The sequence below is a fragment of the Bactrocera dorsalis genome, unplaced genomic scaffold (genome assembly GCF_023373825.1).
Source record: "Bactrocera dorsalis isolate Fly_Bdor unplaced genomic scaffold, ASM2337382v1 BdCtg161, whole genome shotgun sequence".
NCBI lineage: Eukaryota > Metazoa > Arthropoda > Insecta > Diptera > Tephritidae > Bactrocera > Bactrocera dorsalis.
The window spans coordinates 27,076-50,000 of NW_026038212.1; the positions used below are offsets into that span (position 1 = coordinate 27,076).

A 22,925-nucleotide genomic window follows, 5' to 3' on the forward strand; every position below is an offset into this window, starting at 1 on the left:
AATCAATGACGCGCATCTAGTGAAAAATGAAATTGATCTCCTCACATTCAGTACTAATGTGGGTGGACATATGTACATATGCACATACTTATATGTAAGTGTACAGTGGAGAGAGAATATCACAAATATTTGATAAGTTTAATTGATTTTCAGTTACCGGCTGGAGAAAGAATTCATTAAAAATTTAAATATAATGCGTCTTTGGCTCCTGTGTAAAAGTATAAGTAGCAGATCGAGCGATAAAAGTAATAAAATTTGCAGATGAGAGCGGCTTGCAGTGACGAAATAATGAAAAAGTAAGGCGTGTGAAAGAACTGAAATTGAAGTTAACAGATTTTTGAGATAAATGAGATGTCATTGGGTTTAAATTCACTAAAAATCGCCAAAATTTTGGCTCAGTAAATTTTACCTGATTCGTTCGTTGATTCGTTTTCCTAAACTCTCTTGCCTACATTGACTTACCGAGCTGCCCAAGTCTTTGAATATATATTTATGTATATATTTAAGGGTTTCACATAGTCTCATAAAGTTATTAGTTATAACGATCCGAAAGTTGTATTTGCGTAAACTTATTTTAGTAAGCAATCCAACAACAAATTTTTTAAACTAGTGGTCAAATTTATGATTTTATGATTTTACGATGCGTTATGACACGTTGTGATTACTCCTATTGATTTCGATTGCGTTGCATAATTGATTTAGCTGTGATGCCTTTACACTTAGGAGCAAGGATAAAAAGTTCTTTGAGTAGCTTGAGTGTGAAAACCTCAAGCGAACCTAGTTAAAGGCATCAAGTACTCTGTGTATTGGATGTGGTATCGATTTATGTTTTGGTAAAGAACCTGGCAATTGCGGGCAAGGTTTGGAATGCCAGTAGAAAGAGACTAATTGGTTGGTAGAATAAACCAGAAGTGTGAATATCATAAACGTTGGTATAAGCACCCAAAGCCAGAAAATGAGTATGAATAATAATATCAATAAAGACAATATTCTCCCACGGTCAACTTCAATCTTGTATAATGGAGAAGGCTTACGCTGATTCAGTTTTATCAAAAACATCAGCCTATGATTGGCATAAAGCCTTCAAAGACGGTTGATAGGTCGTTGATGATATGAATTGTTCTAGATGACCCTCGACATCTTTACCCGATGAAAATATTAAAAAAAGTGAAGGATATGGTGCATAAAAATTATTAGGCAAGAGACCAGAGACCCCGACATCTCTCGCGAGTCTGTTCGAATCCTCTACTCGTCTCGTTAAAGCCGATTTTTTTTGCATCGAGTCGCGATTGTGACCGATTTTAAAGCCAAAAACGCAATGAATACCATCCATCGACCACTGTATTGGCCAAATTTGTCTCCGTATAATTTTTTTATCTTCTCCAAACTAGAATCGTGGAATCTGTTTTCAGTCGATCGAAGGGAGAAAACAAAATTAGTGAATGAGCTGAAGACTATTCCAAAAAGTGCGTATGAAAAGTTTTTGAAATCGTTGGATTAAGTGTATTACACCTATTGGGGATTTCGGCTGTTTCGACAAATGGACAGCTTTGTGAAAAGAAAAGGACGTATGCAAATGTCAGCCCAACATCTCAAAAACTGAGGCACTAGTCCGCGATATACACATGGACGGACAAAGATGGCTAAATCAACTCAGCTTGTCAGGCTGATCATCGTTGATCGCAGTGTTCGTTTGCAATTTTGCAACGAGGTAAATATAAATATAAGCGGCTACTGTAAGTGAGTATCCGTTCCGTCGAAAATGAGTAGGTGCATTATTAACTGCTGATCAAACCACAAAGTTCTAAAACCAAATTAAATATTATTGGCGTGTATTATTACATAATTAGCTACTGTCATGATCGATGAATATGAGTAGCTATGACTTAATACATTTTATGACTAAGTTACACAACTTTTTCTTTGCAAAATAATGATGCAATCAAACCTCTTGTAGGCAAAATTGAATTGTGTAAACATATTGAACGTGTATTGAATTAATACCTTCAATAATATTTTGCAAAAAAACCAAAAGAGTCAAATGTGGAGCATTTACGTACAGACATATGTACATATGGAAAGAAATTATATTAAATGCGTATGTGAGAGCATACAAATATATGTATGTACATATGTATATATGTATTGCGTGAATATACATATACAAATATATTTATATATATTAACATGTACATATACATTTCAAAGTTACCTTCATAACCTACCCTACAGTAGTTCGACGCACATGTCTGTTGCTTACCAATTACGTCATGTGAATTTTAATTGAATTGGAGCATTCTACGTGTTTGTAAACAATGAGTACACGCATGAGCGCACGTTTTAAAGAAAATGTGCAAAGCCCAAGACAAGAGAGACCAAAAACTTGGCCACGGAACATTACAATAGTGCATATGTATGTACATATGTGTGTACGTATGTATTTGTTGGTATGCAATGTGGCAGAATTTATAGAATTTTCCTGCGTTTACTTCGAATCTTTAAACACTCATATGCACTTTCGGCTTTGCGCTCGCTCTTACCATACATGTATATTTGTACATATGTATGTGTGTAAGTGTATATGGCGGCGTGTTTGTGGCTACTGTAATTGTCTTCAAGTGGAAATCAATTAATGCATTCAAGCGGCAAACTTCAAAGCCATGCACACAACAACACAACAACAATCGGTCAGATCGATCGATCGCTTGTTAGCTTAATCAAAACCGCTTAGTCTCCACTCTGCCGTAGCGCATTTTAGGCTTTGATGCTCGACATGTGTGCATTCACTTAGAGTTGTGTGCATTTATGGTCAATGATTTCTACAAGTAAATTACTGAAAAGTCAATTAATGCGAAAAAAATAAGATTGCAAGTTGTTGTGGGTATGGTGAAGGATAATTTTTTGCTAATAATTATTACATATACGAGTACATATAATATTTTTTTCCGAAAATTTCAAAATTTCTTTGTTAATAGTGTATGTTTGTAACAATAAAAAATCGAATAAAATATTTAGTTTTTTTTATGAAAAAGAATTCGTTGAAAAATGCAGTTTTTTTATTCGATGAAACCCATGTACTAACCGCTTAAATGTCGCTCATACGCAGCGTACATACGAGTACAATCAGATAACTTGACTGAAACACAGTATACATAAAGGGGATTAGGTAGCAGGATATACCTACATACATTTATGCCTAATTTCTGAAAATGCTTGTATATATGTACGTATATATGTAAATATGAATTTATAATTTTATGTGAATTAGCTGTGGGGAGCATTTTAAGGGATCGTGTCAGGGTGAAATCTTCGAAAAATCGATTTTTTTTGTTGCGCTGTCGTATAGTATACATTGTAATAAACATTTTCTCAAATTTTGAAATCGAATACGATCACTACAGCGTTTCTTGTAGAAAGGGAACAGAGTGGAGAACGTAGCGACTCCAATCTTTAAATCTCTCACATCTGAGCCGTAGGGCGACTGCGGAAGCGTTGGGATGCCGGCTTTGGTTAGGTAGCTGTTCACAAAAAAGGCGGTGTGAGCCGGGGCATTGTCGTCCTGCAACTTCCAATTGGCTGCGATGTCTTGTCGGATCCGATTGAACCGAGATTCACACAGAATTTAATCGCGTATCTCTACTCTAACGAACGATGCATTTTCGGCTTGCACCACTCACAGAAACACTTTGCGGGAAACGTTCATCAACTAGGAACGCCCTCTACCGAATCCAGTCGGTGCGCACACGCTCCGAAGTACAGTCGCGGCGGAAGAAAATTAGTCCTACTACTTTCCGGACAAACATTGTACGTCTACCGGCAGCTTGATAGCACTTTTGCCTAAAAACAATATAGTGATCCGATAGCCTAAGATAAGATTAATAAAAAAGTCCTTCTCCAATCTTCCTTTCTAGACCGACTTCTCCCCATTCGCTTACCCCTCTTCGGCAAGTGATTAGAGAGCCTCGAGTGGCCTCTGTGACGCAATGATCCAAGTTTTCAGGAATGCAATTGATGGTGAGGAGAATTTCGCAGAATTACCATAGCTACATATTACACTCTGCAGGTTTCAAGAGTATACAAATTATTGTAAAATACCTTTAGAGGTGCAAGGAGGTTTCACACACACATTTTATTTATTTGTTAATGGATTATTTTTATAAAAGCTTTTACATTAAAAGAGTCATGTTTTTCTAAAAATAGCAATACTTGTTTAAATGAACAAAATTTATGCAAAATTGTTTGGTATTTTACAAATATTGCCTCAAAATTAAAAATCTTTCAAATCGATGAGATCATTCAGCTAGTTTGGAAGCCATACTCGATTTAGGCAAGACAACTTACACATGTGGCTAAAACATGAATTCCAGAAATCTAGCAGTTGAAACAGATAGATGCTAAAATTAATATTTGTACAAATACCTACATACATACATATATACTATATATTGTATATCGATAGGCACAAAAACAAAAGGTAAACAAGCAACTACAATTTTAATATATAATCATAAATATTGAATATATTCACACTTTTTTCGAAAACTTTAATATAAACGCCGGTATTTCTGCAGCAATCACCATGAAAGGTAAGCTATGCTTGACCGGTTATTGAGTTGGCTGTTAATGAATGTGGTTGGCCGGCTGCGAGTACGACTGTGGCGCCACCGAAAAGTAGTCAGCTACATACAATAATATAAATAAATTTATGTTTGAATGTACGAAGTATTATTTGAATCCTACACTTCTGATGAATATTTAATTTTGCATGAATGTACACAGAAATCATTATAAAGCTATTAGGACGCACAATAACTGAAATAAAGCTCTTGAGCTACAAATAATTTCCATTAAAGTTTAGTTTGAAATATATTCACATAAACATATAAAGTGTAAAGATAGATAATTTGCTGACACATGCGCCATTGTGTATAGAATATACATACAATATATTGTAAATAATATAGTAGTGTTTTATACGCAACACTTCCGTGGTGAAAATGTCCAATTGAATTGACCGTAAAATTCAGTCAACAAAAATAGACACATTCACGCAAATGTCAAACTAAAGCACCGGTAAACTATGAAAACGGACAGCTGAAACTGTGAAACAAACATATACCTAGGTACATGTATATGTGTATGTATGTTTGAACGTCTCTACATCTGTCGAATGTCGTCGACTGCGTACACTTGTCAATGACCGCTAGATTTGTTGGCCGCGCGTTCGTAAAAAAGGTGCGTTGACTGTAAACAAATGTGCTCACACAGGCATACATACATATGTCAATAGAATATGTAGATATGTATGTAAATGTGATTGATAGACATTCATAGCCACACAAAGCAAAAAAACAGAAAAGTACTTGAAATAAAAGGCCACAGTGCGTCGTTGGAAATGGTGCGTCTAACGCAATTATCACACGCGTGGGGACACAAACACACTCATACATATGTATGTAAATACTTGTAAATGTACACTTGACACCTGACAATATAAAAGTGTCTGAAAAGAAACTAAAAAAAGAGAAAATACAAATAGTGATGACTAAAAAATAGCGAAAATAATTTATAGTATTTTTGTATTCCTTCAACTTTTTATAATCATATTTGTTGTACGTTAGGTCTTTTGCTTCTAAATAGATCTTACCCAAGGCAATTTTTTCCTGAAAGCATTCGTTGAGGTCTGAGGATTGGAAAAAGTGGCTGGATCCCAGGATTGGACAATATTGTGAATACGAAACTATTCAGAGCTCAATTCATTCAAAAAAATTTAATTTTATGCCATTTACCATTTGAACAAAATGTCCACTACAACTCCGTTTGCATAATCCCACCCATTTACAGCAATTCTCGATGGCCCGTTGCAGCATTTCAGATGTAATTTCGGGCATAGTGTACCGAATATTGTCTTTGTGCTTGTTTGCCCTAAACCTACCACAAGAGAATAAAATATAGAGGGGTTCAAATCGCATGATCGTAGCGGTCATTTGACTGGGATAGTTCTCTAAATTGACGAATCGCCAAACTTCGCACGCAATGTGTCTCGGTTTATGCGTGAACATGACGCGGCGCACAGTCTTGTTGGAAATAGAGATCGTTGTAGTCGATTCTATCAACTTCAGAGAAAAAAGTCGGTAAACATCGTTCATTTGCTTTCCATTTTGAAAGAAATAAGGACCGATGATCTCACTAAACCACAATTCGCAACAAACCGTAAATGTTTGGAAATCCAATTGCCTTTTCTGAACCTCGCGAACATTTGACTCACCCCAATAGCGACAATTTTGGACCATAGGAGAACGTGAATTTGCGTAATAATCTTGGAAAACTTCCAAACGCTGTACTATTGGCAAGCCATCTTAAGACCCATTCATTATTGGATAATATCCGACCGAATAGATCACGTCCAGCACGCACTGAAGAAAATATAGCAGCCGTAGCTGAGAGAACTCGTACTGACGTATGAAACTAGGCGCATGTAAATAAGTAAAATTGCCGCATTTGGGACGAAAAGCAACCCGGAGAGATGCAAAAACTGCCATTTCATCTAGAGAAAACATCGGTTTGGTGTGGTTTGTGGGCCGGTGGAATCATCGGTTCATACTTTTTCCAAAATTATGCTGGTGAGAGCGTAACAGTCAATGGCGACCGTTATCACGCCATGATAACCGACCATTTTATGCCTGAAATTGAAGCTCGTTTCAACAAGATGGCGCCACTTCCCACACATCGCATTAATCAATGGATTTATTGCGAAAACACTTCGGCGAGCAGATATTTACACGTTTTGCGCCGGTCAATTGGCCACCAAGATCGTATGATATCACAAGGTTAGACTTTTGTCTTTGGGGATTTGTAAAGTCTAAAGTCTATGTGGACAATCTCGCTTCGAGTGCAAAGGTAATTTATGTACAGCCTTTGTTTGTAACAAAATTGTTTTTGTTTTTGGCTTATTATTTTATTTTTTTTTCCGCTCAGCAAACAAAGCCAAAAACGTCATCATGTTGTTGGTGTTAATTTTTCCACCGCAAAGTGTTACGGAAAGTACAAACAAGTTTTTGTTGTATTTGATTTAGTACCACATGTCTGTCTGTACGGGCTTTGTGCACAACGTTGGTGGTAACACGTTTCTGTCAACGGAAGTGGTTTCCAGCAAGTGTCGTATTACCCAGGTAAATAGAGCATATATAATTGTACGAGTACTTTGTACCAGCAGTAAAGTGATTTAAATATAGAAGTATTTAGAAATGCTGGTGCAAAAAGCAAACGTGGAAATATTTATTTATACTCGTTTAACAAGAAAATTTGTTTGTTTAATAAATTGCTTTTAAATGAGTTTTCTAGAGTATAGACAATAAACTTTCTCTCTTCTCCAATTTGTTGCTTTATTAAAACTTTCTTTAGCACTTATGATCAGATGAGCGATCACCTGAACTCTTTAGTTTGTAGAACACTCATTTAACACTAATTTAAAAATATAGACGTTAACGGTAGTTAGTTTTTGGTACAAACTGAATTCTATTCTTTGTTTATTCCGCCTCAAAACATAAATTTCAACTCATTAGTTTTTCTCAACCACTTTTTTTGGCGCTTTTGTGTCAAGAATAAGAATTTGGCAAACGAAATACAAACAAATTACTTATAATATATGGTTGCTATGAAGAATTCTGTTAAAATTTTCAGAAATTTAGGCGAATGTGCCATTATTTCGGCCAAAAGAAAACATGTCATGTGTATGTGTGGAACAACAATTTGTGCTAAAAATAAAGTGCAATTTTTTTTAGTTTTCCTTTATTAAAAATATCTTTTCACTTTAGTTTCCATGAAGGCAAACATTTTCAATGAAAGAAAATTCAAAATTTTGTAAAAAAATAAGATAAAAGCAAATTGTAATTTATGTCTGCCTAGTCAATATTTTATAGAGTCATAAATTTAAACTAATTTCATATTTAACCTTTTGATGATCAAGTGGACTTTGACTTTTGAAGATCCATAAATAACAGAATTTTGAACGAAAAATTTAAATATATACTCATAATTTATACCTTTTTGGAAAAATATTAAGTTAAGAATAAAAAATTAGTTAATAAAGAAAAAACTTAATTTATCCATACAAGAACATGAGCCTGCCAGTTTGTAGGGAGGCTATGTGTTATATTAGTCCGATACGTAGATTGACTTTTAACGGGTTTTTCAATAGATATGCTTCAAAAGTAGACCAATAAAGACTCTAAATGACGACTTTTGTATAACTATATTTCGGGAATTGTCAACACTAATTTTGCAACCTGGAACTATTTTATGGTAAAATCTGACATTTTTGATGGTGTACATACTCAGCACGTTTTGACAAACGAGCGCTACCTATTTGTGTTGTTTGCACTTATGTACTTAAAATAATCTTCTCGCCCAAAAAAAGGAATTAAATCGAAAAAATTTCGCGTGTCTATTTTTTACAACTTTCGACGTGGATAGACGAGAGTGTATAGATGAACTTAATTATATTTTTGGCAATGAAACTCCATCAACTCCAGCGTTCATCGATGGTATGGTAAATTATATCGAGGTCGCAGATCACTCGAAGACGAATTTCGGGAAGGTTGCTCAAAGTCAATTGTTGCTCCGGAAACGATTGATGCTGTGCGCAATCTCATATTGCAAGATCGTTATGTGACCTGTGGGACTAGCAAATATTCAATAATCGCTCAAAAAACCATTTGTGAAAAACAACTGTTGTTGATGTTATCTTTCAAGAAATCAGGAAAAATAACCACCGAAAACGGTTCACCACGACAATGCAAGCTCTCACAAATCGACTGAAACAGCTGCATTTTTGAGCACTCAAAACATCGATTTGTTGAATCGTCTTCCGTATAGTCCTTACTTAACCAGAACTTAACTGGCAGATGGATGCTAAGCAGATGTTGAGAAAACAGCCCTAAGTTCGTTATATACTTTATAGGATCTCCAACGATTGGGTGTTATAAATGTTGTGGCAAACTTAGTATACCCTGTTCATGTTCTATGAATAAAGTAAAGTGAAAGTTGTTGTGAAAGGTGAAATATTTTGAGGCTTATACTGAAAGGTGGAATATTTCAGCAAATCTGCTGTGGAAAAAAATTATGAATACATAAAACAGTGTTCGATTCTACAATTTTTCTCGAATAGTTATAAGACCAGTCTAACAAAAAAATTGACTACCATCTATAAAATCAGGAAAAATCTTATTTGAGCATTCAAGGGTTAATTAAGTGAAATATTTCATAGCTTTCGCTATTTTTCAAAGCTGGCTAATTTAAACTACAACGATTTAACTCATCTCTATAATAAAAGTGCTATCAAAATGATTCATTAAATGCGCCAACAGCCGTAAAAAACAAGTCGTAAAACATTCGACTATAACATCACAAAAAATACACAAAAAATGTTGCTGAAGTTGAACTGTGTAGTGGGAAGTCAAGGTTTCCAAAAACATAAACAAAATTCTGAAGAACATTTAGAAATAATACAAAGAAAATAATAGCGTCATTAGCAAGCAAAAACCAGCAGGAAAACACAATTCAAAATTGAAATTAAAAAGTTTGCTTTTTTTAGTTTATAAAGTGATTTGCGTCACTGTAGACTGTTTATGTAAATCCATAAGCAGGCTTCACCTTCTGCGTTTGTCAACCTCAACGACCTAGAATTTTTATAAAAACGAATGTCACATATTCGCGGCGACGAAAATCCCTCAGCCATAATAAATCTGGTGACGCCAAAATTTTAGCTTCTAACACCCAGTAAGCTAAATTTTTTTAATACATTAATTCATTTGGCACATTATTCCAATTTATTTTTAATACCAACACCCACCAATTGTGTGAGATTTTGTGAGCGATCTCCATACACAATTTTGCAGTATCGATACATATACATATGTAGGTAGAATGTATGTAATACAATTACTAATGTACCTTGGTATATGCAAAATTTCATGCTTTCTACTGATCTTTCTTCACCCTCGTTCTAATATAGCCGTCTGTGGGCGCCTTTGTGCTTTCAACGCGCTTTGGGATGAGTGTGTAAATATATGTATGTATGCCTCCAAACATTCATACATACATATGTACTCATGTATTAATGTCTCTCAATAAACTTAACCTTCAATTTCACTTTTGAATGAAGACAAAGTGTTCTCAGCGACATTGAACTTTATTTTCGTACAAATTGGATACTGGGATTTTTTTGGTTGTTATTTCACGTCGTGAGAGTGACAGTTTTGCTTATATACTCGTACGTATATAGTATATATTTGCACTTATCTCTTATTCGAAATATATGAAAGTGATCTTTTTGTCAGCAGATTTGTGCAAATGATAAATTGAGAAGCATGTTTGTGCCAATTTTTTTGCAAAGAAAGTGTGTCAGCGATGATGCAAATTTTTAAAAAATTGTGACTCATTTCGAAAGTAAACAAGGAAAGTGAAAGAATATTTATTTTGAGAGCAAATAATTTTGAAACAACAAAAACTGAATTGCAACATTATTTATGCACTTAAAACAAAAAAGAAAATAATTTGCATATAGACTCGTATATATGGTAGAAAATATATATTTTTTAGGAGAAATATATATTTTTTCATAAAAAGTGTTTTTCAAGTGTTATATAATCGCCGCTTGGTTATCTAAACAGTAGTGGGGGACGGGACTACGCTTTTATTACGCTCAATTTCTGCCATTCTTTGCAGGGTAATAAGCCAGAAATCTAAATTTGTCTCCTTGCAAATTTAGACCGAGTTCTCTAACAAGATCCAGTAGAATCCAGTACGATACGTGTACGGTCTGAGCTCACCTACCTAACATTTTCAGACGACCTGCTGTTGTCGTTGCCTGATCAGGTGAAGTATATGTATGTAGTTTTTTGCCGGATTACGAAAGATCTGCTATATATTTAAAGAGTCAGTTAATGATTTCAGATCAACCCATTTTTCGGGTAAAGCTCTTGTAGTGGAATTTCGTAAACCTTACAGGTTTTTGATTATGGATAATACCGATATCTTTTGCAGTGCTGAACAATGCTTTGATTTTCATCCAAAGTGATCAGCGCCTGCTTTCTTCATAAAAAAGCAATTTTTGACTTTTCCGATTATAGTTTTGATAGGAAATTCACGGTACGGTTCAAGGAGTCTAGACTACTTTCCGATCAAATATTAATCATGAAAACTCTTTCTCCTTGCGCTTCAAACAATAAAAAATGGCTTACAGACTAATTTAACTTTCCAACGACCGCATTGACCTCATAACGTCCGGCAGCATTCAAAATCAAGCTGCTGGATAAAAAAACAAACATAAAAAACTGTAAATCTTTAATTTCGACGAGATTAAATCTTCATTGTACACCCACAATTTTTATGGCCATGTAAGCATGAAAACATTTACATTGTATTAAACAAATATTTCCATAAAAGAAAAAGGAGCAGCGCAATAAATTTACACAACCTGTTTGCACGAATGCTTCTCTCAATTTATTTTGCAAAAAGCAAGAAAATAAACACAATAAGTAACCAGTGGAAAATAAAAGAATGCGTGATTATTGTTTTTTTTTTACTTTTAATAAATGGTAAAACAACTTTTTAAACTTGCGGCTGCCGAAAAAGGTGCCAACAACAAAGTTAGCAAGTCGTTGTTCTCATTCGATTTTTTCGCTATGCGTCGGGCATCTGGATTCAGTGAGGTGAGTAGTCAGTCAGTCGAATATTTACTGAACGTAAACTATTATTGTCATTATTTATACTATATATTCATGTATCATCTTAGTATATGATTTACTATAGGGATAGCAGCTCTGTGTTTTACTTGCAACGAAAGTTGTGCGCCACTAAAACACCCTTTATATGTATATATGTATACATATATATCGCTTCATTTGTAAGTTGAAAGCTTCGCAAACAAGCATTTGGAATTTTATCTTATTTTGCCGCTTTCATCGCAATTCTTTTCACTGTTGACAGCCGTTCCTCTTACATTCTTACATTTGAGCATCTTTTAAAAAAAGAAATTTGCTTAATGCTTTTATATTTAACAATGACAAATATATTAACATACAATGTAGAATAACTTTGCGCACTTCTCTTTGCTGTGCTCTTACTTATTTATGTCTAATTTATTGAACACTCTTGCCATTAGTTCCGCTGGCTTAATGGCCCTGAGAACAAGCAACAAGCGAATAAAATGTGATTATCAAATGAAATGAAAAACGAAACACTTTTTATTTACGAGTATCATTTACAAAGTGTGTTTTCACTTGAGAAATGTCGTGTCAGCTTCTAATTGCTTTTAGACATTCTCGCTTTTGCAATTTGTTAGAATTATGAAGCACTTATGATAAGATTATATTCCCACTCCAATTTAGTACCTTACGCTGTGTGCAGATGACGAGTTGAAAACGATTTTTGTTAAATTGCGGATATAAATTTAATTAGCTTGGTGTCTCACATAGTTATCTCACAATATTGACTGTGGTAAATATTTTTTTTTACGCTGAATGATTTCCTATAATGTATTGTATTAGAGATCTACTACTATGAGCAAAAAATAGCAAGACTTTGTTCATAATTTTGAAATTCTAAATTTATTGTTCAAAATCTATGTCGTCTCTCTCAAAGTAATCTCCCTTGGCCCCAATAGGGTTTGTTCGGAAAGTAATAGCACTGAGTCGATTTAAAAAAATTGATTGAACCAATCGTTACAATTCTTAAAAACTTTCAAAATAGGCTCCTTTTGCGTCGATGCAGCGTGATTTCCAAGCATTGAAGGCGTCACGGAAGGCATTCTCCGGAATAGAATTAAGAGTCCAGGTGTGTGCTGCTTGGATCCCTTTTCATTGGCTCTTTCAGGCAAGGAAACAAAAAAAAAAGTCCGAGGGGCTGTAGGGCGGCTGCGGAGGCGTTGGGACGCTGGTCTTGGTTAGGTAGCAGCGGTGTGAGCTGGAGCGTTGTCGTGCTACAACTTCCAATCGGCTTCGATGTCTTGTCGCACCCGATTGAGCCTTCGTTTGAGTCTCTTGAGGACTTTTGTCCAGGAGGAACAAATTCACGGTGGACGATGCCTTTGATGTCAAAAAAGACAATGAGCATCGTTTTCACTTTGAAAATTTGTTCGTTCTTCCCTTTTTTGGGCGAGGAGACGCCGGCGTGTGCCACTCGGTATATTGCCTCTTTGTTTTGGGATCATACGCAAAGATACATGACTTGTCACCTGTAATTACGTTATTTATACAGATTTTCCGTGTTTTACACAGAATACCTTTGCTCTAATGCTCGCGGTGGAAGAAAATAATTCCTACTTTCCGGACAAACCCTGTGTAGGACAAAAAAAAATGTACAAAAATGCATATAGACCTGGGTAAATATTTTTTGAAAAAAAAAAAGAAATTCACAGCAGATTGAGACCCATCGGAAACAAAAGATAATATAATAAACATTAAGCCTACTGACTTTTAAAAATATTTGATATTTTTGGCTGTTTGAATATTATTTTGGCTTGAGATTTTTTGATTGGAACTTAGGGTTTTCCGATATTAGGTCTATATAAGGAGCAAAAATAAATATTTTACATAAAAAATACAGTATGTTTAGGGTATAAGAATTTCAAAAATTTCGTGAAAGATTTTTTTTTTGGAAAAGAAAAAATAAAACACCCAAAATTTGGTTATATGAATTTTTCATTTTAAAATTAGAGTTTAAAATTTGAGGTTATGTAAAAAAAATCTTTATTCAAAAGTTGAAGATCCTTTCATTACCTACAATTTTTCCACATAACTTTTTTCTATAGGACTGGTAGTTTTGTCGAGATAAGCCATTCCTAACCCATTAAAATTCAGTCACGCCAACCTCTTCCTTTTCGTGACCTCAAATTATCCGTAAATTATTTTTCCTTAAATGTTTGTTATTCTTTATTTCGCAGATTAAATAAGAAAATCAAAATTGTAAGTCTTTTCTCTATCTGGATGTTTTAATAATATTCTTTATTTAAATATTTTCTTTGGTTTTATTAACGCTCAAAACTTGCGTCGGCGTCAAAAATAAAAATGAATTAAAGATTTTTTTGAAATAAATAAAAAAATTCTCTAAGCAATCCTAAACACGTCCAGGTGGTTAACCCAAAAATGGCGCCGCAATGAAGGCAAATTATTTACGTAAATGAAATGCCATATTGGCTGGGTAAAATAATGGCTAGACCGTTAACTTTCTATTGTCATAAAGAAATTATTTAAATATTTCGTAATAAATGGTCTCGACTACTTAAGGAACAACAAAATAAACGTTGTAGGTGTGATGTGTAGTGATAAAAATGATACTTCATTCGTTTTTGAATGGAATTCGTGACTTGAACTACTCGTATATAGGGCTCGTATGTACGTATAGTTGGTATGCGCAGTATGCAAATCAAAACAGTAAAAGAAATATATACAAAAATTATTGTAGCCCAAAAATGCACTATTAACACTTTCGCTTAGTGAGATCCGCTCAATTAGAAGTTAATATGACAAGGGTATCGCATTGGCGATTCAATGTGACAGCTTATAGGTGATACAGGTGTTTATGAGAGACCCCACAAATAATATAGCTACTGTTGGTTATTGTTGTTGCTGTTGTTTAGGCTAACTGCCGATTGGTTGGCTGGCGTCTGTCGCGTGCCTTCCACATGTGTATGCTGATCGTCATTTCTGTTGTTGTGCGCTTGATTGAACGACCTTTTGGTGGAAGGGGGAGAGGGGTACACGATGCACAGCTGACTGTTTGGCTACTTGCCGGGCTTGACTGGCTGCGCGTTGGTTGCTTTTGTCATTTGCGTATTTAAATTAGACACCGAAAGGCAACAACAACAAATGTGACAAACAAAAAGGCAAATGCAAAGTTTCGTTTTAAATAAAAAAATGGAAATAAAATGAAAAAAGTAACGCGCTCACTTGTTTGTGTTGTTATTGTGTCGTGTTTATATACTACATAGTGTTACGTCGGTTTTTTTTAATTAAGGTGGCGCCTCCTGTTTACAACTGCTGTACGCCTGTTAACTCAATTTCCGAGCGATCGTTTATCACTTCGATTTCATCTGAGCAAAGGAAAGCAGTAAAAAAAAAACGTTCTCTGATCACACATACAATACCAGTATTCACTATATATGTATGTATGTATGTAAATAAGTGCATAAACGGCTAGATCGTTTATTGTAAATAGAGAATTTGCACTTGAAAAAGTTGTTCGATCGTTTATGCAATGATCTTTGTGATGAGGCATGCAAATGCATACCAATTGACATTGAGCGCATACCAAAATATATATAATGTACGTGTACGTACATACACATGTACCTACATAATGCCACCTTATATATGTATGTAGATGTATATACACAAAATCATTAGAAATAAAAAAATAAAATGATTTAATTTGCAAGCAATCAATAAAAATATGCTTTCTCTGTTATCGGCGCCTGTGAATTGGCGAAACCGCATTGATCTTTATCAGTGATCTGCAAAGTACTGATTACCTACCGCTGGCAATGTTTTTGTTTACAAAGGTTGCTTTTGTTGATCAAAAGATAAGAAAGCAATACAAATGTTTTTGTTGTTGATGCTGAAGGCAGCCATTATAAGCAAATCTGAATTTTTCTTCTATCGGTTTCCCAAATCTCCAATTGTATAGGTATTTGCCACAAAATTTTCAGAACTTACAATTTAGCAGTTGACTTATATGTACGAGTATGTAGTAGAATAGTTCATTACTTTTTATACCTTAAACAGGTATTTTAAGTTTGTAACACCCAGAAAGATATTTCGGAGACCTTATAAATTGACATGAAACTGACGATGAGACTTAAATCTATTCTTACGACTCGAAAACAGACGCTTAGTCGGCCGAATATGGTGACAAAGGTAAGCCGAAGCCGAAAAAAACACTCAAAGCCGGTCAAAACTCAAGGTTATGTTGACAGTTGTCTTCGATTACTGAGATATGGTGCCTTTCCGAATTCCTTCTGATCGCCCAAACTGCCAACAAGGAACACTATTTGTGTGTTATGCGTCATTTGCGCGAAGTTATTCGTTAAAAGAGGCCGCAATTATGGGCCGACAACTGTTGGCTTTCGCACCAGATAAGGCACCGTCGCATACAGCATTGATTCTACGTGAGTTCTTCGCCATATTTTCAACCAATATCGTGCCGAAACCATTGTATTCACCTGATTTAGCTCCGTGTGTTTCTGGCTGTCAATATCGTGTGATATCACACCGTTAGACTTTTTCCTGTGAGGATATATGAAGCATAAAGTCTATCTGGACAATTCCGCTTCAATTCACTCGTGTCATTCACCAGTTACTAGTCGAAATGCTGCAACGAGTTATAGGAAATTGAACTTAAAGGATGTGCCATCGGAGTCATAACCGAGGACAACGTTTGAAAGAAACAATCTTCAAAAAATAAATGCCAAAGACTGTTCTTTCGAATGATGGAAAACATTCCTCATTCAATTTGAAATATTTGTGCTTTTTCATTAAAAAAGTAGGGAACCTCGAAATGGATCATCCTTTAGTTTGGACAATTGGGGTTTGGAGAACTTTGGACTCTTTTCATTGAGAATACATAAGTTTTAGCACAAAACTTTTAGAGGTACGGTATGAAGTTAGCGTTAACATAAAAATGTGTTGTTGGAGAGCATTTGTTTTTTTCCGTTTTGAATAAAAATACTGCAGAGTCGCATCGAATGCTTGTCGAGGCATATGGTGATCAGCTCTACCGGAAGCAATATGCAAAAGATCATTTCATTTTCACAAAAACGCTCATTTCATACCGGTATACCGTAAAGTACTACAACGTTATAGTTTCTTTTTTTAATAAGCACTATGTATCAATCATAGTGATTTATTTGAATTCCATAATCATTTAGAAAATCCACTAACATATATACGTACAGTAGACTTTTTTGAGTTATTGACTACTATTTATCTGTTAATTATTTTATTTTTTGTTTAGCACTTACAGCCTCTTTATATTTCTGCGCTCTTGGTTTTATTTGCAATTTTTCGTTGAGATTCTCTTCTAGTTTTCACAATTCACCAACGATTTGTTTTCTGTATTTGAATTGTTGTTATTTTTTACGTATAAATGCACAGTACTATATTATTGAAGCACTTAGCTAATGCTAATTTATTTATTTCCTCGGCAACACGTTTGCACTGAACTTGAAAATACGAGTACCGCGCGTTTGACTTTTCCGCACTTGGGCTTCTAAGAGACTTGACTTGTTTTTTTGTGTTATTTGCTTTAGATCAACAACATCTGCGCTAATTTAGTCATCGGTTGCGACCTTCAACACCTCAGCTTTTATTTACGCAATTTATTTCGTACGAGGAATACTATTTCGAATATCAACAAACGCAACCGTTTTCCGAAACTCGCTTCTCAAATGCTAAACCGCTTTAGTACGCTGTGTCCGTTCATAACGTAATTCAATTCACGACTGAGCGTTTTCAGCTCGGCGTTCCGTTGGCAGCTGGCGTGTAGTACGTGTAGCGAAACTTTTCAATTTGTTTATTATGTATTCAACTGTTTGCTAAAGCTTTTATTGTTGCTATTGCCATTGCGCGAACTCTCAGTCAGGCAGTCACTTAGTCGTCTAGTCGGTCGGTCAGTCGATTGTTCAATTGTTGCTGCTGATCTTGCGTCGATCTGGCAGATATGGTATAAACAAAACGCTTGTCAGCAGCAAAGATCTTTGCTCAACGCTGTGCGGTTCTTGATATTCTCAACGCTCGCTGTGTCTGCTCGAGTTGTTTCAGATAATGACTTAACTAAGCTTGTGCTAATAAATTAATTTATATTAAATTTCACTGAGAAAAGAGCAAAATTAGTCGCTGCAATTTAAAACAGTCCAAATACATATTTAGTACCGAAATTGATAAATTATTTTATACCCTGGATATGCTGATTTGGGAGACAGTGGTAGTAATGTGCCGTCTATTTTTGGAAATATCACATACTATTAACAGAATAAAATGCTCTCTAAGTATCGTTAAGGTAGCTCAAATACCACCAACATTATATAGGGGCTTCAGTAAGAGCCCTAGAAAAACGGTTTGGGATGTTAATGATTATTCCTGTGAAAGTATGTGAAAGTACATTCGATGCAATTATGAATGGAACTCGATTTCGTTTGCTTGGCCACCACGGGCACGCTTGCAGAAGTCCAGACGCTGAACCCAACTTCCGACGGTTTTCAAGCATAAATCGACCGATATCCCTGAATTTCACGTTCGATATTCGTACAAAGTTCATCAATCGTCGGTGGCTTGTTGGCATAGACCATAGACTTGACTTAGTCCCACAGGAAATAGTCTAATGGGGTCAAATCGCACGACCGAGGCGGCCAATTGACTTGGCCATTTCGTGCGATAACACGTTCACCAAACTTGGTTTTCAATAATCGATTGTAGCATTCATTGTGTGGCTTCTGGCGCCCGCCATATTGTTCAAGTCTATATCATCCAATTCGGGCCAAAGAGTTTGTTTACAGCAGCTGCTTAAGTTGCTACACCTCAGTAGTGCGTTGCCATTTTTACAAAGGATAAAAATATGGAACAAAGAATCTTTTTCAAATTCTCTATTTCTAACCAAATTTCGTGTGCGAAATCGTTGTGAATGTTGGAAAAGGCTTACAGTGATTCAGTGTTATCAAAAACACAAGCCTACGAGTGATACAATGCTTTCAACGACGGAGATTTTTGAAGACATAGAAGACATCGTTCTGGACCACCTTCGACTCCTTCAACTTAGAAAATATATAATAGAAGGATATGGTGCTTGCAAATCGTCAGGCAAGTGTTAGAGAGATGGCCAGAGAGCTCGACATCTTTCGCGAATCCCTTCGGATGTATGAAACGCGTTCTTGCTCGACTCGTCCCAATAAAGTTGAATTTTTTTCAAAAAAAAAAAGTACCATAAATAGGTCTCTTTGCACATGCTTGATCGTGCGAATTCCAATGCCATATTCATGGAAAGCATACAAGATATAAGTAATTGCCGACAAGACATGAGTTTATGAGTTTGAAATGCAAATAAGTCAACTATCATCGAAATGGGGAGAAAAAAATGAGATAAAACTAAAAAAACACGCCAAAGCCGCTCAAAAATCAAGGTGATTCTCATTGTTTTTGTTCGATATTCATGGTTTGGTGCATCATAAATTTGCTCCGAATAGACAGACGGTCAATAAGAAGTTCCATCTAGCCGCATTGAGGCGTTTGCGTGAGAACATCCGTCGAAAACGGCTGGAATTGTGGCAGAACGTTTCATGGATTATACATTGTGATAATGCACCATCACATCTAGACACGATTGTGACCGAATTTGAAACCAAAAACGCAATGAACACCATCGATCAACTACAGTATTCACCAGATTTGGCTCCATGTGATTTTTTCTTGTTCTCCAAACTGAAATTGCCGCTCCGAAAACCCGTTTTCAGTCGATCTAAGAGATAATTCGCTAAAGGAGCTGAAGGTCATCTAAAAGTCCAAAAAGTGCTTATGAAAAGTTTTTCGAGGACTTGAAAAATCGTTGGCATAACTGTATTACGTCCGGTGGGGATTATCTTGAAGAAGACAAAATAAATATTAATGAATAATAAAATATTTTGCGTTTTCTTTACAATTTCCGGATACCTTTTTGTCACAATGTAAGTTAAATTACAAGCGATAGTTTAGTTTTCATTGCTGATCAAACTTGAAATTTTTCGAAAATATTGTCCGTTCGTAATTCAATTGCCAGGTATTGCAGTCCTTTAGTAGTTCTTAAATTGAAGACACTTGAGAGAGTTCGCACTTAGCTAACAACATGCACAGCTGTATCGGTGCAATGAGCCATTTGTCTATTTAGAGTTGGACAACGGTCAAAGCTCGCTATTAGTGATTTTCTTTCTTTGCTTAATAGGCCTGTTGCATCCTTCTCCGCGCGCGGGCTGGCGACACATATTTCCTTTCTTGGCTTTCTTAGTTATGGCACAATTATTTGTACCAATGTTGTTAGTTTATTGATGTTGTTGTTAACTACCATTTTTGGTCAATGGACGCTGAGCATGCCACATTGCGGGCTGCGGCGGCGCGCTAGATAAATTGAACTTTTCATTTACAGCAGCTGTTAGTGTTGTTGTTGTTGTTGGCGGTAACGCGCTCAGCTGCGCTTTCGTGTGATTGTCAACTGTTGGGTTATCAGCGCAAATATATGCACATACATATGTGTATGTATGTATGTATGTTAGTTCGGGTATTGGAAATGCGGAAATTGTTTGGATTGACCAAATCGACGGTGGGCAAACAGGCAGCGCACAAATATAGAGAACAACAACTATACAAGGTGTAAGATAAAGAAATAGTCGACAGCCATCAATAGCCGCCTAACCATTTAAGCCAACACGTTAACGATGCTGGAATTACACATTCGATTGCGGCTGATCTGCTTGCACGAGGCTGCTGCAATAGACACCGCTTCGATTGGTTCTGTCGTGCGCTACCAACAAATGTGGGGTTTCACTGCAGCTATGCGGTTTGCCGCAGCAACAGCAAGACAGCAGGATGTCGTGGGTCGTTGGCGATGTCATTCACAGCTACTTTCTTTATTTTTCGCGGAATTTATTGTATTTCAATGCGCTGTTTACCAATATTGTCGGTTTGTAATTGTTTTTGTTGGATTTTATTTGTGTGTAGGTTTTGAGACTCCGTGCAATATTTGCAGTGGGTATTACAATTTTGTGCCGACTCTCTTACGGTGTAACGGTTTGTTTGTTTCATATACAGGGTAAAAGTAGTGATTGGTTCATGGTAATATCACCAAAGAAATCGAATGGAGAAAAACTATAGTTACTGCAATTTATTGTACTTCTTCTTCACTGGCGTAGAGACCGTTTACGCGGTTATAGCAGAGTTAACAACAGTGCGCAAGTCATTCCTTCTTCTGTTTTCTTCTCATCTCTCTAACGGAGTGGAGGTCCTCCTACCGGTGGGTACTGCGTGGATTACATTCAGAGCTGGAGTATTTTCATCCACGCGGACGACATAACCTAGCCAGCGCAGCCGCTGCCTCACTACTCAATTGCCTATTCAATCCAAAGTAGCATTTGTTTCTACGTTGGATTTCGAGGCTGACTTTGTGGTTGGTGTTAATACCTGTTCTAAGATATACGAAATTATCTACGACTTCGAAGTTATGACTGTCAACAGTGACATGGGTGCCACAGTCGCGAGTGCGACGACTGTTTGTTCGATGACAGGAGATATTTCGTCTTGAACTGGTTCACTACCAGACCTATTTGCTTCGCTTGCTTATCTAGTCTAAAGAAAGTAGAACTAACGGCGCGGTTGTTGAGGCAAATGACTTTATTGTACTAGGTGCACCAAAGGTAGATCTATGTTTGACTTGCAAACACACGGCATAATGGGGAGGAACAAGCACGAAACTCATGAGCAGCCAAGTTTTTCCTCAGCTTTAGCGCTTCCTACCGAAAGAGGTGGTCTAAATTGTCGATTAAAGTAATGGACACACTTCTTAAAAACAGAAGGTGATCGACGAATCATACGGGATGTCTCTAGATGTCATCCTCATGTCGATGAAGATGTTGCTAAGTCCGCTGTGAATATCGTTCAATACACGCCTTGAAATGATCGCGTACTTGGTATACGTACTGTTGAAGTTCGTCAACGTACTATAGGCATATTCTCTGATGTGTGTGTATGTATTGTAACCGAAGAATTCTTTCCAGTTGACAGTTTTTGTCCGGATAAAAAATCCGTGTCCGTTCCGGTTACGTAAACCCCCCTGCCATGGGAACGAGCTTCCTTTGTTTTCCGACGTCAAATTGATAACTGTTTAATTGATTTGATTTCTGCGAAAACATCGCAATACAAACATCTTGGAGAGAAATGCATTACGTTCCTCAAACGAAATCATGTGAAGCTGTTCGCCTGGGGGGCATCAAGGAACATACCGTGAATGTTTGCAGTACTGTTCTCTTGCTGTTGTCGCGGCAGAAAATATTTCTGTAATAATTTCGAGGAAGCTTGCCGAGTTGACAGTCCTTGGCCGGATAAAATTCCGAGTCCGTTTCGGTTACATAGACCCGACTGTCATGGAAACAGCGGAGTACAGTGTCGGTATTTTAACGACATCAATAGCTACAAGATTGGAGACCAGATATTAAGCTAGGGGCTATTGCTTTTATCCAATGACAAAGTTTAATCGAACTTATGGATTTTTATTTTTGTTTTCAATTGTTTAATCTTAAATACTTCAATACGAGTCAAGTCTGCATGACATGAAAGTGTTGGATTGTCACCTCAGCAAAAAAAAATTAAATTAAATTAAAAAAAATAATAATAATTAAAACAAAAGTAGTTAAAAAAAGAAAATATAAAAATAAATTAAATGAAAAAAATATAAAAAAATGTAATAAAAAAGCAGCTACAAAAAACAATATGTGTACAACACAGCTAAAAATATATGTATATGCCTAAAATTATGCAAAGTTATTGTAACTCGTGTAGTTATTTATGTATTTGTAAACAAAAAAAAATACAAATTATATTCATATAAAATGCTTACCTTTGCTTTGAATGTTACAAATTTTAATCAGTCGATTTACTTTTTCAGGTGTAGTGTATATCTACATCTACCAGCAATGTGCTGTTTCCGCTGAATTCATAGCATTTTACAATAAATCATAATTTTCTCTACATACTTCAGATATTTTGTTGTTTCTTAAAATCTGCAACAAAAAAATGAGATAATGAAAAAAATATATCTATGCTAACCTAAAGGTAAAAAAGAACACCTAAAATAGTATCGATACATCTACTCATATGAGTCGTTCAACTGATTTGCGTATCAATAAGACT

At 35.9% G+C, this 22,925-nt stretch overlaps 1 protein-coding gene across 1 annotated transcript in view; it reads right to left on the reverse strand.

Moving 5' to 3' along the window:
• LOC105222483 (uncharacterized) overlaps window positions 1-17,524 on the reverse strand; it is a 30,361-nt gene extending 12,837 nt beyond the window's left edge. The window contains exon 1 of the mRNA XM_049461916.1: window positions 17,021-17,524. The gene's annotated coding sequence lies outside the window, so the exon portion shown is untranslated. The remainder of the gene's footprint in view (window positions 1-17,020) is intronic.
• Window positions 17,525-22,925: the final 5,401 nt, after the last annotated feature.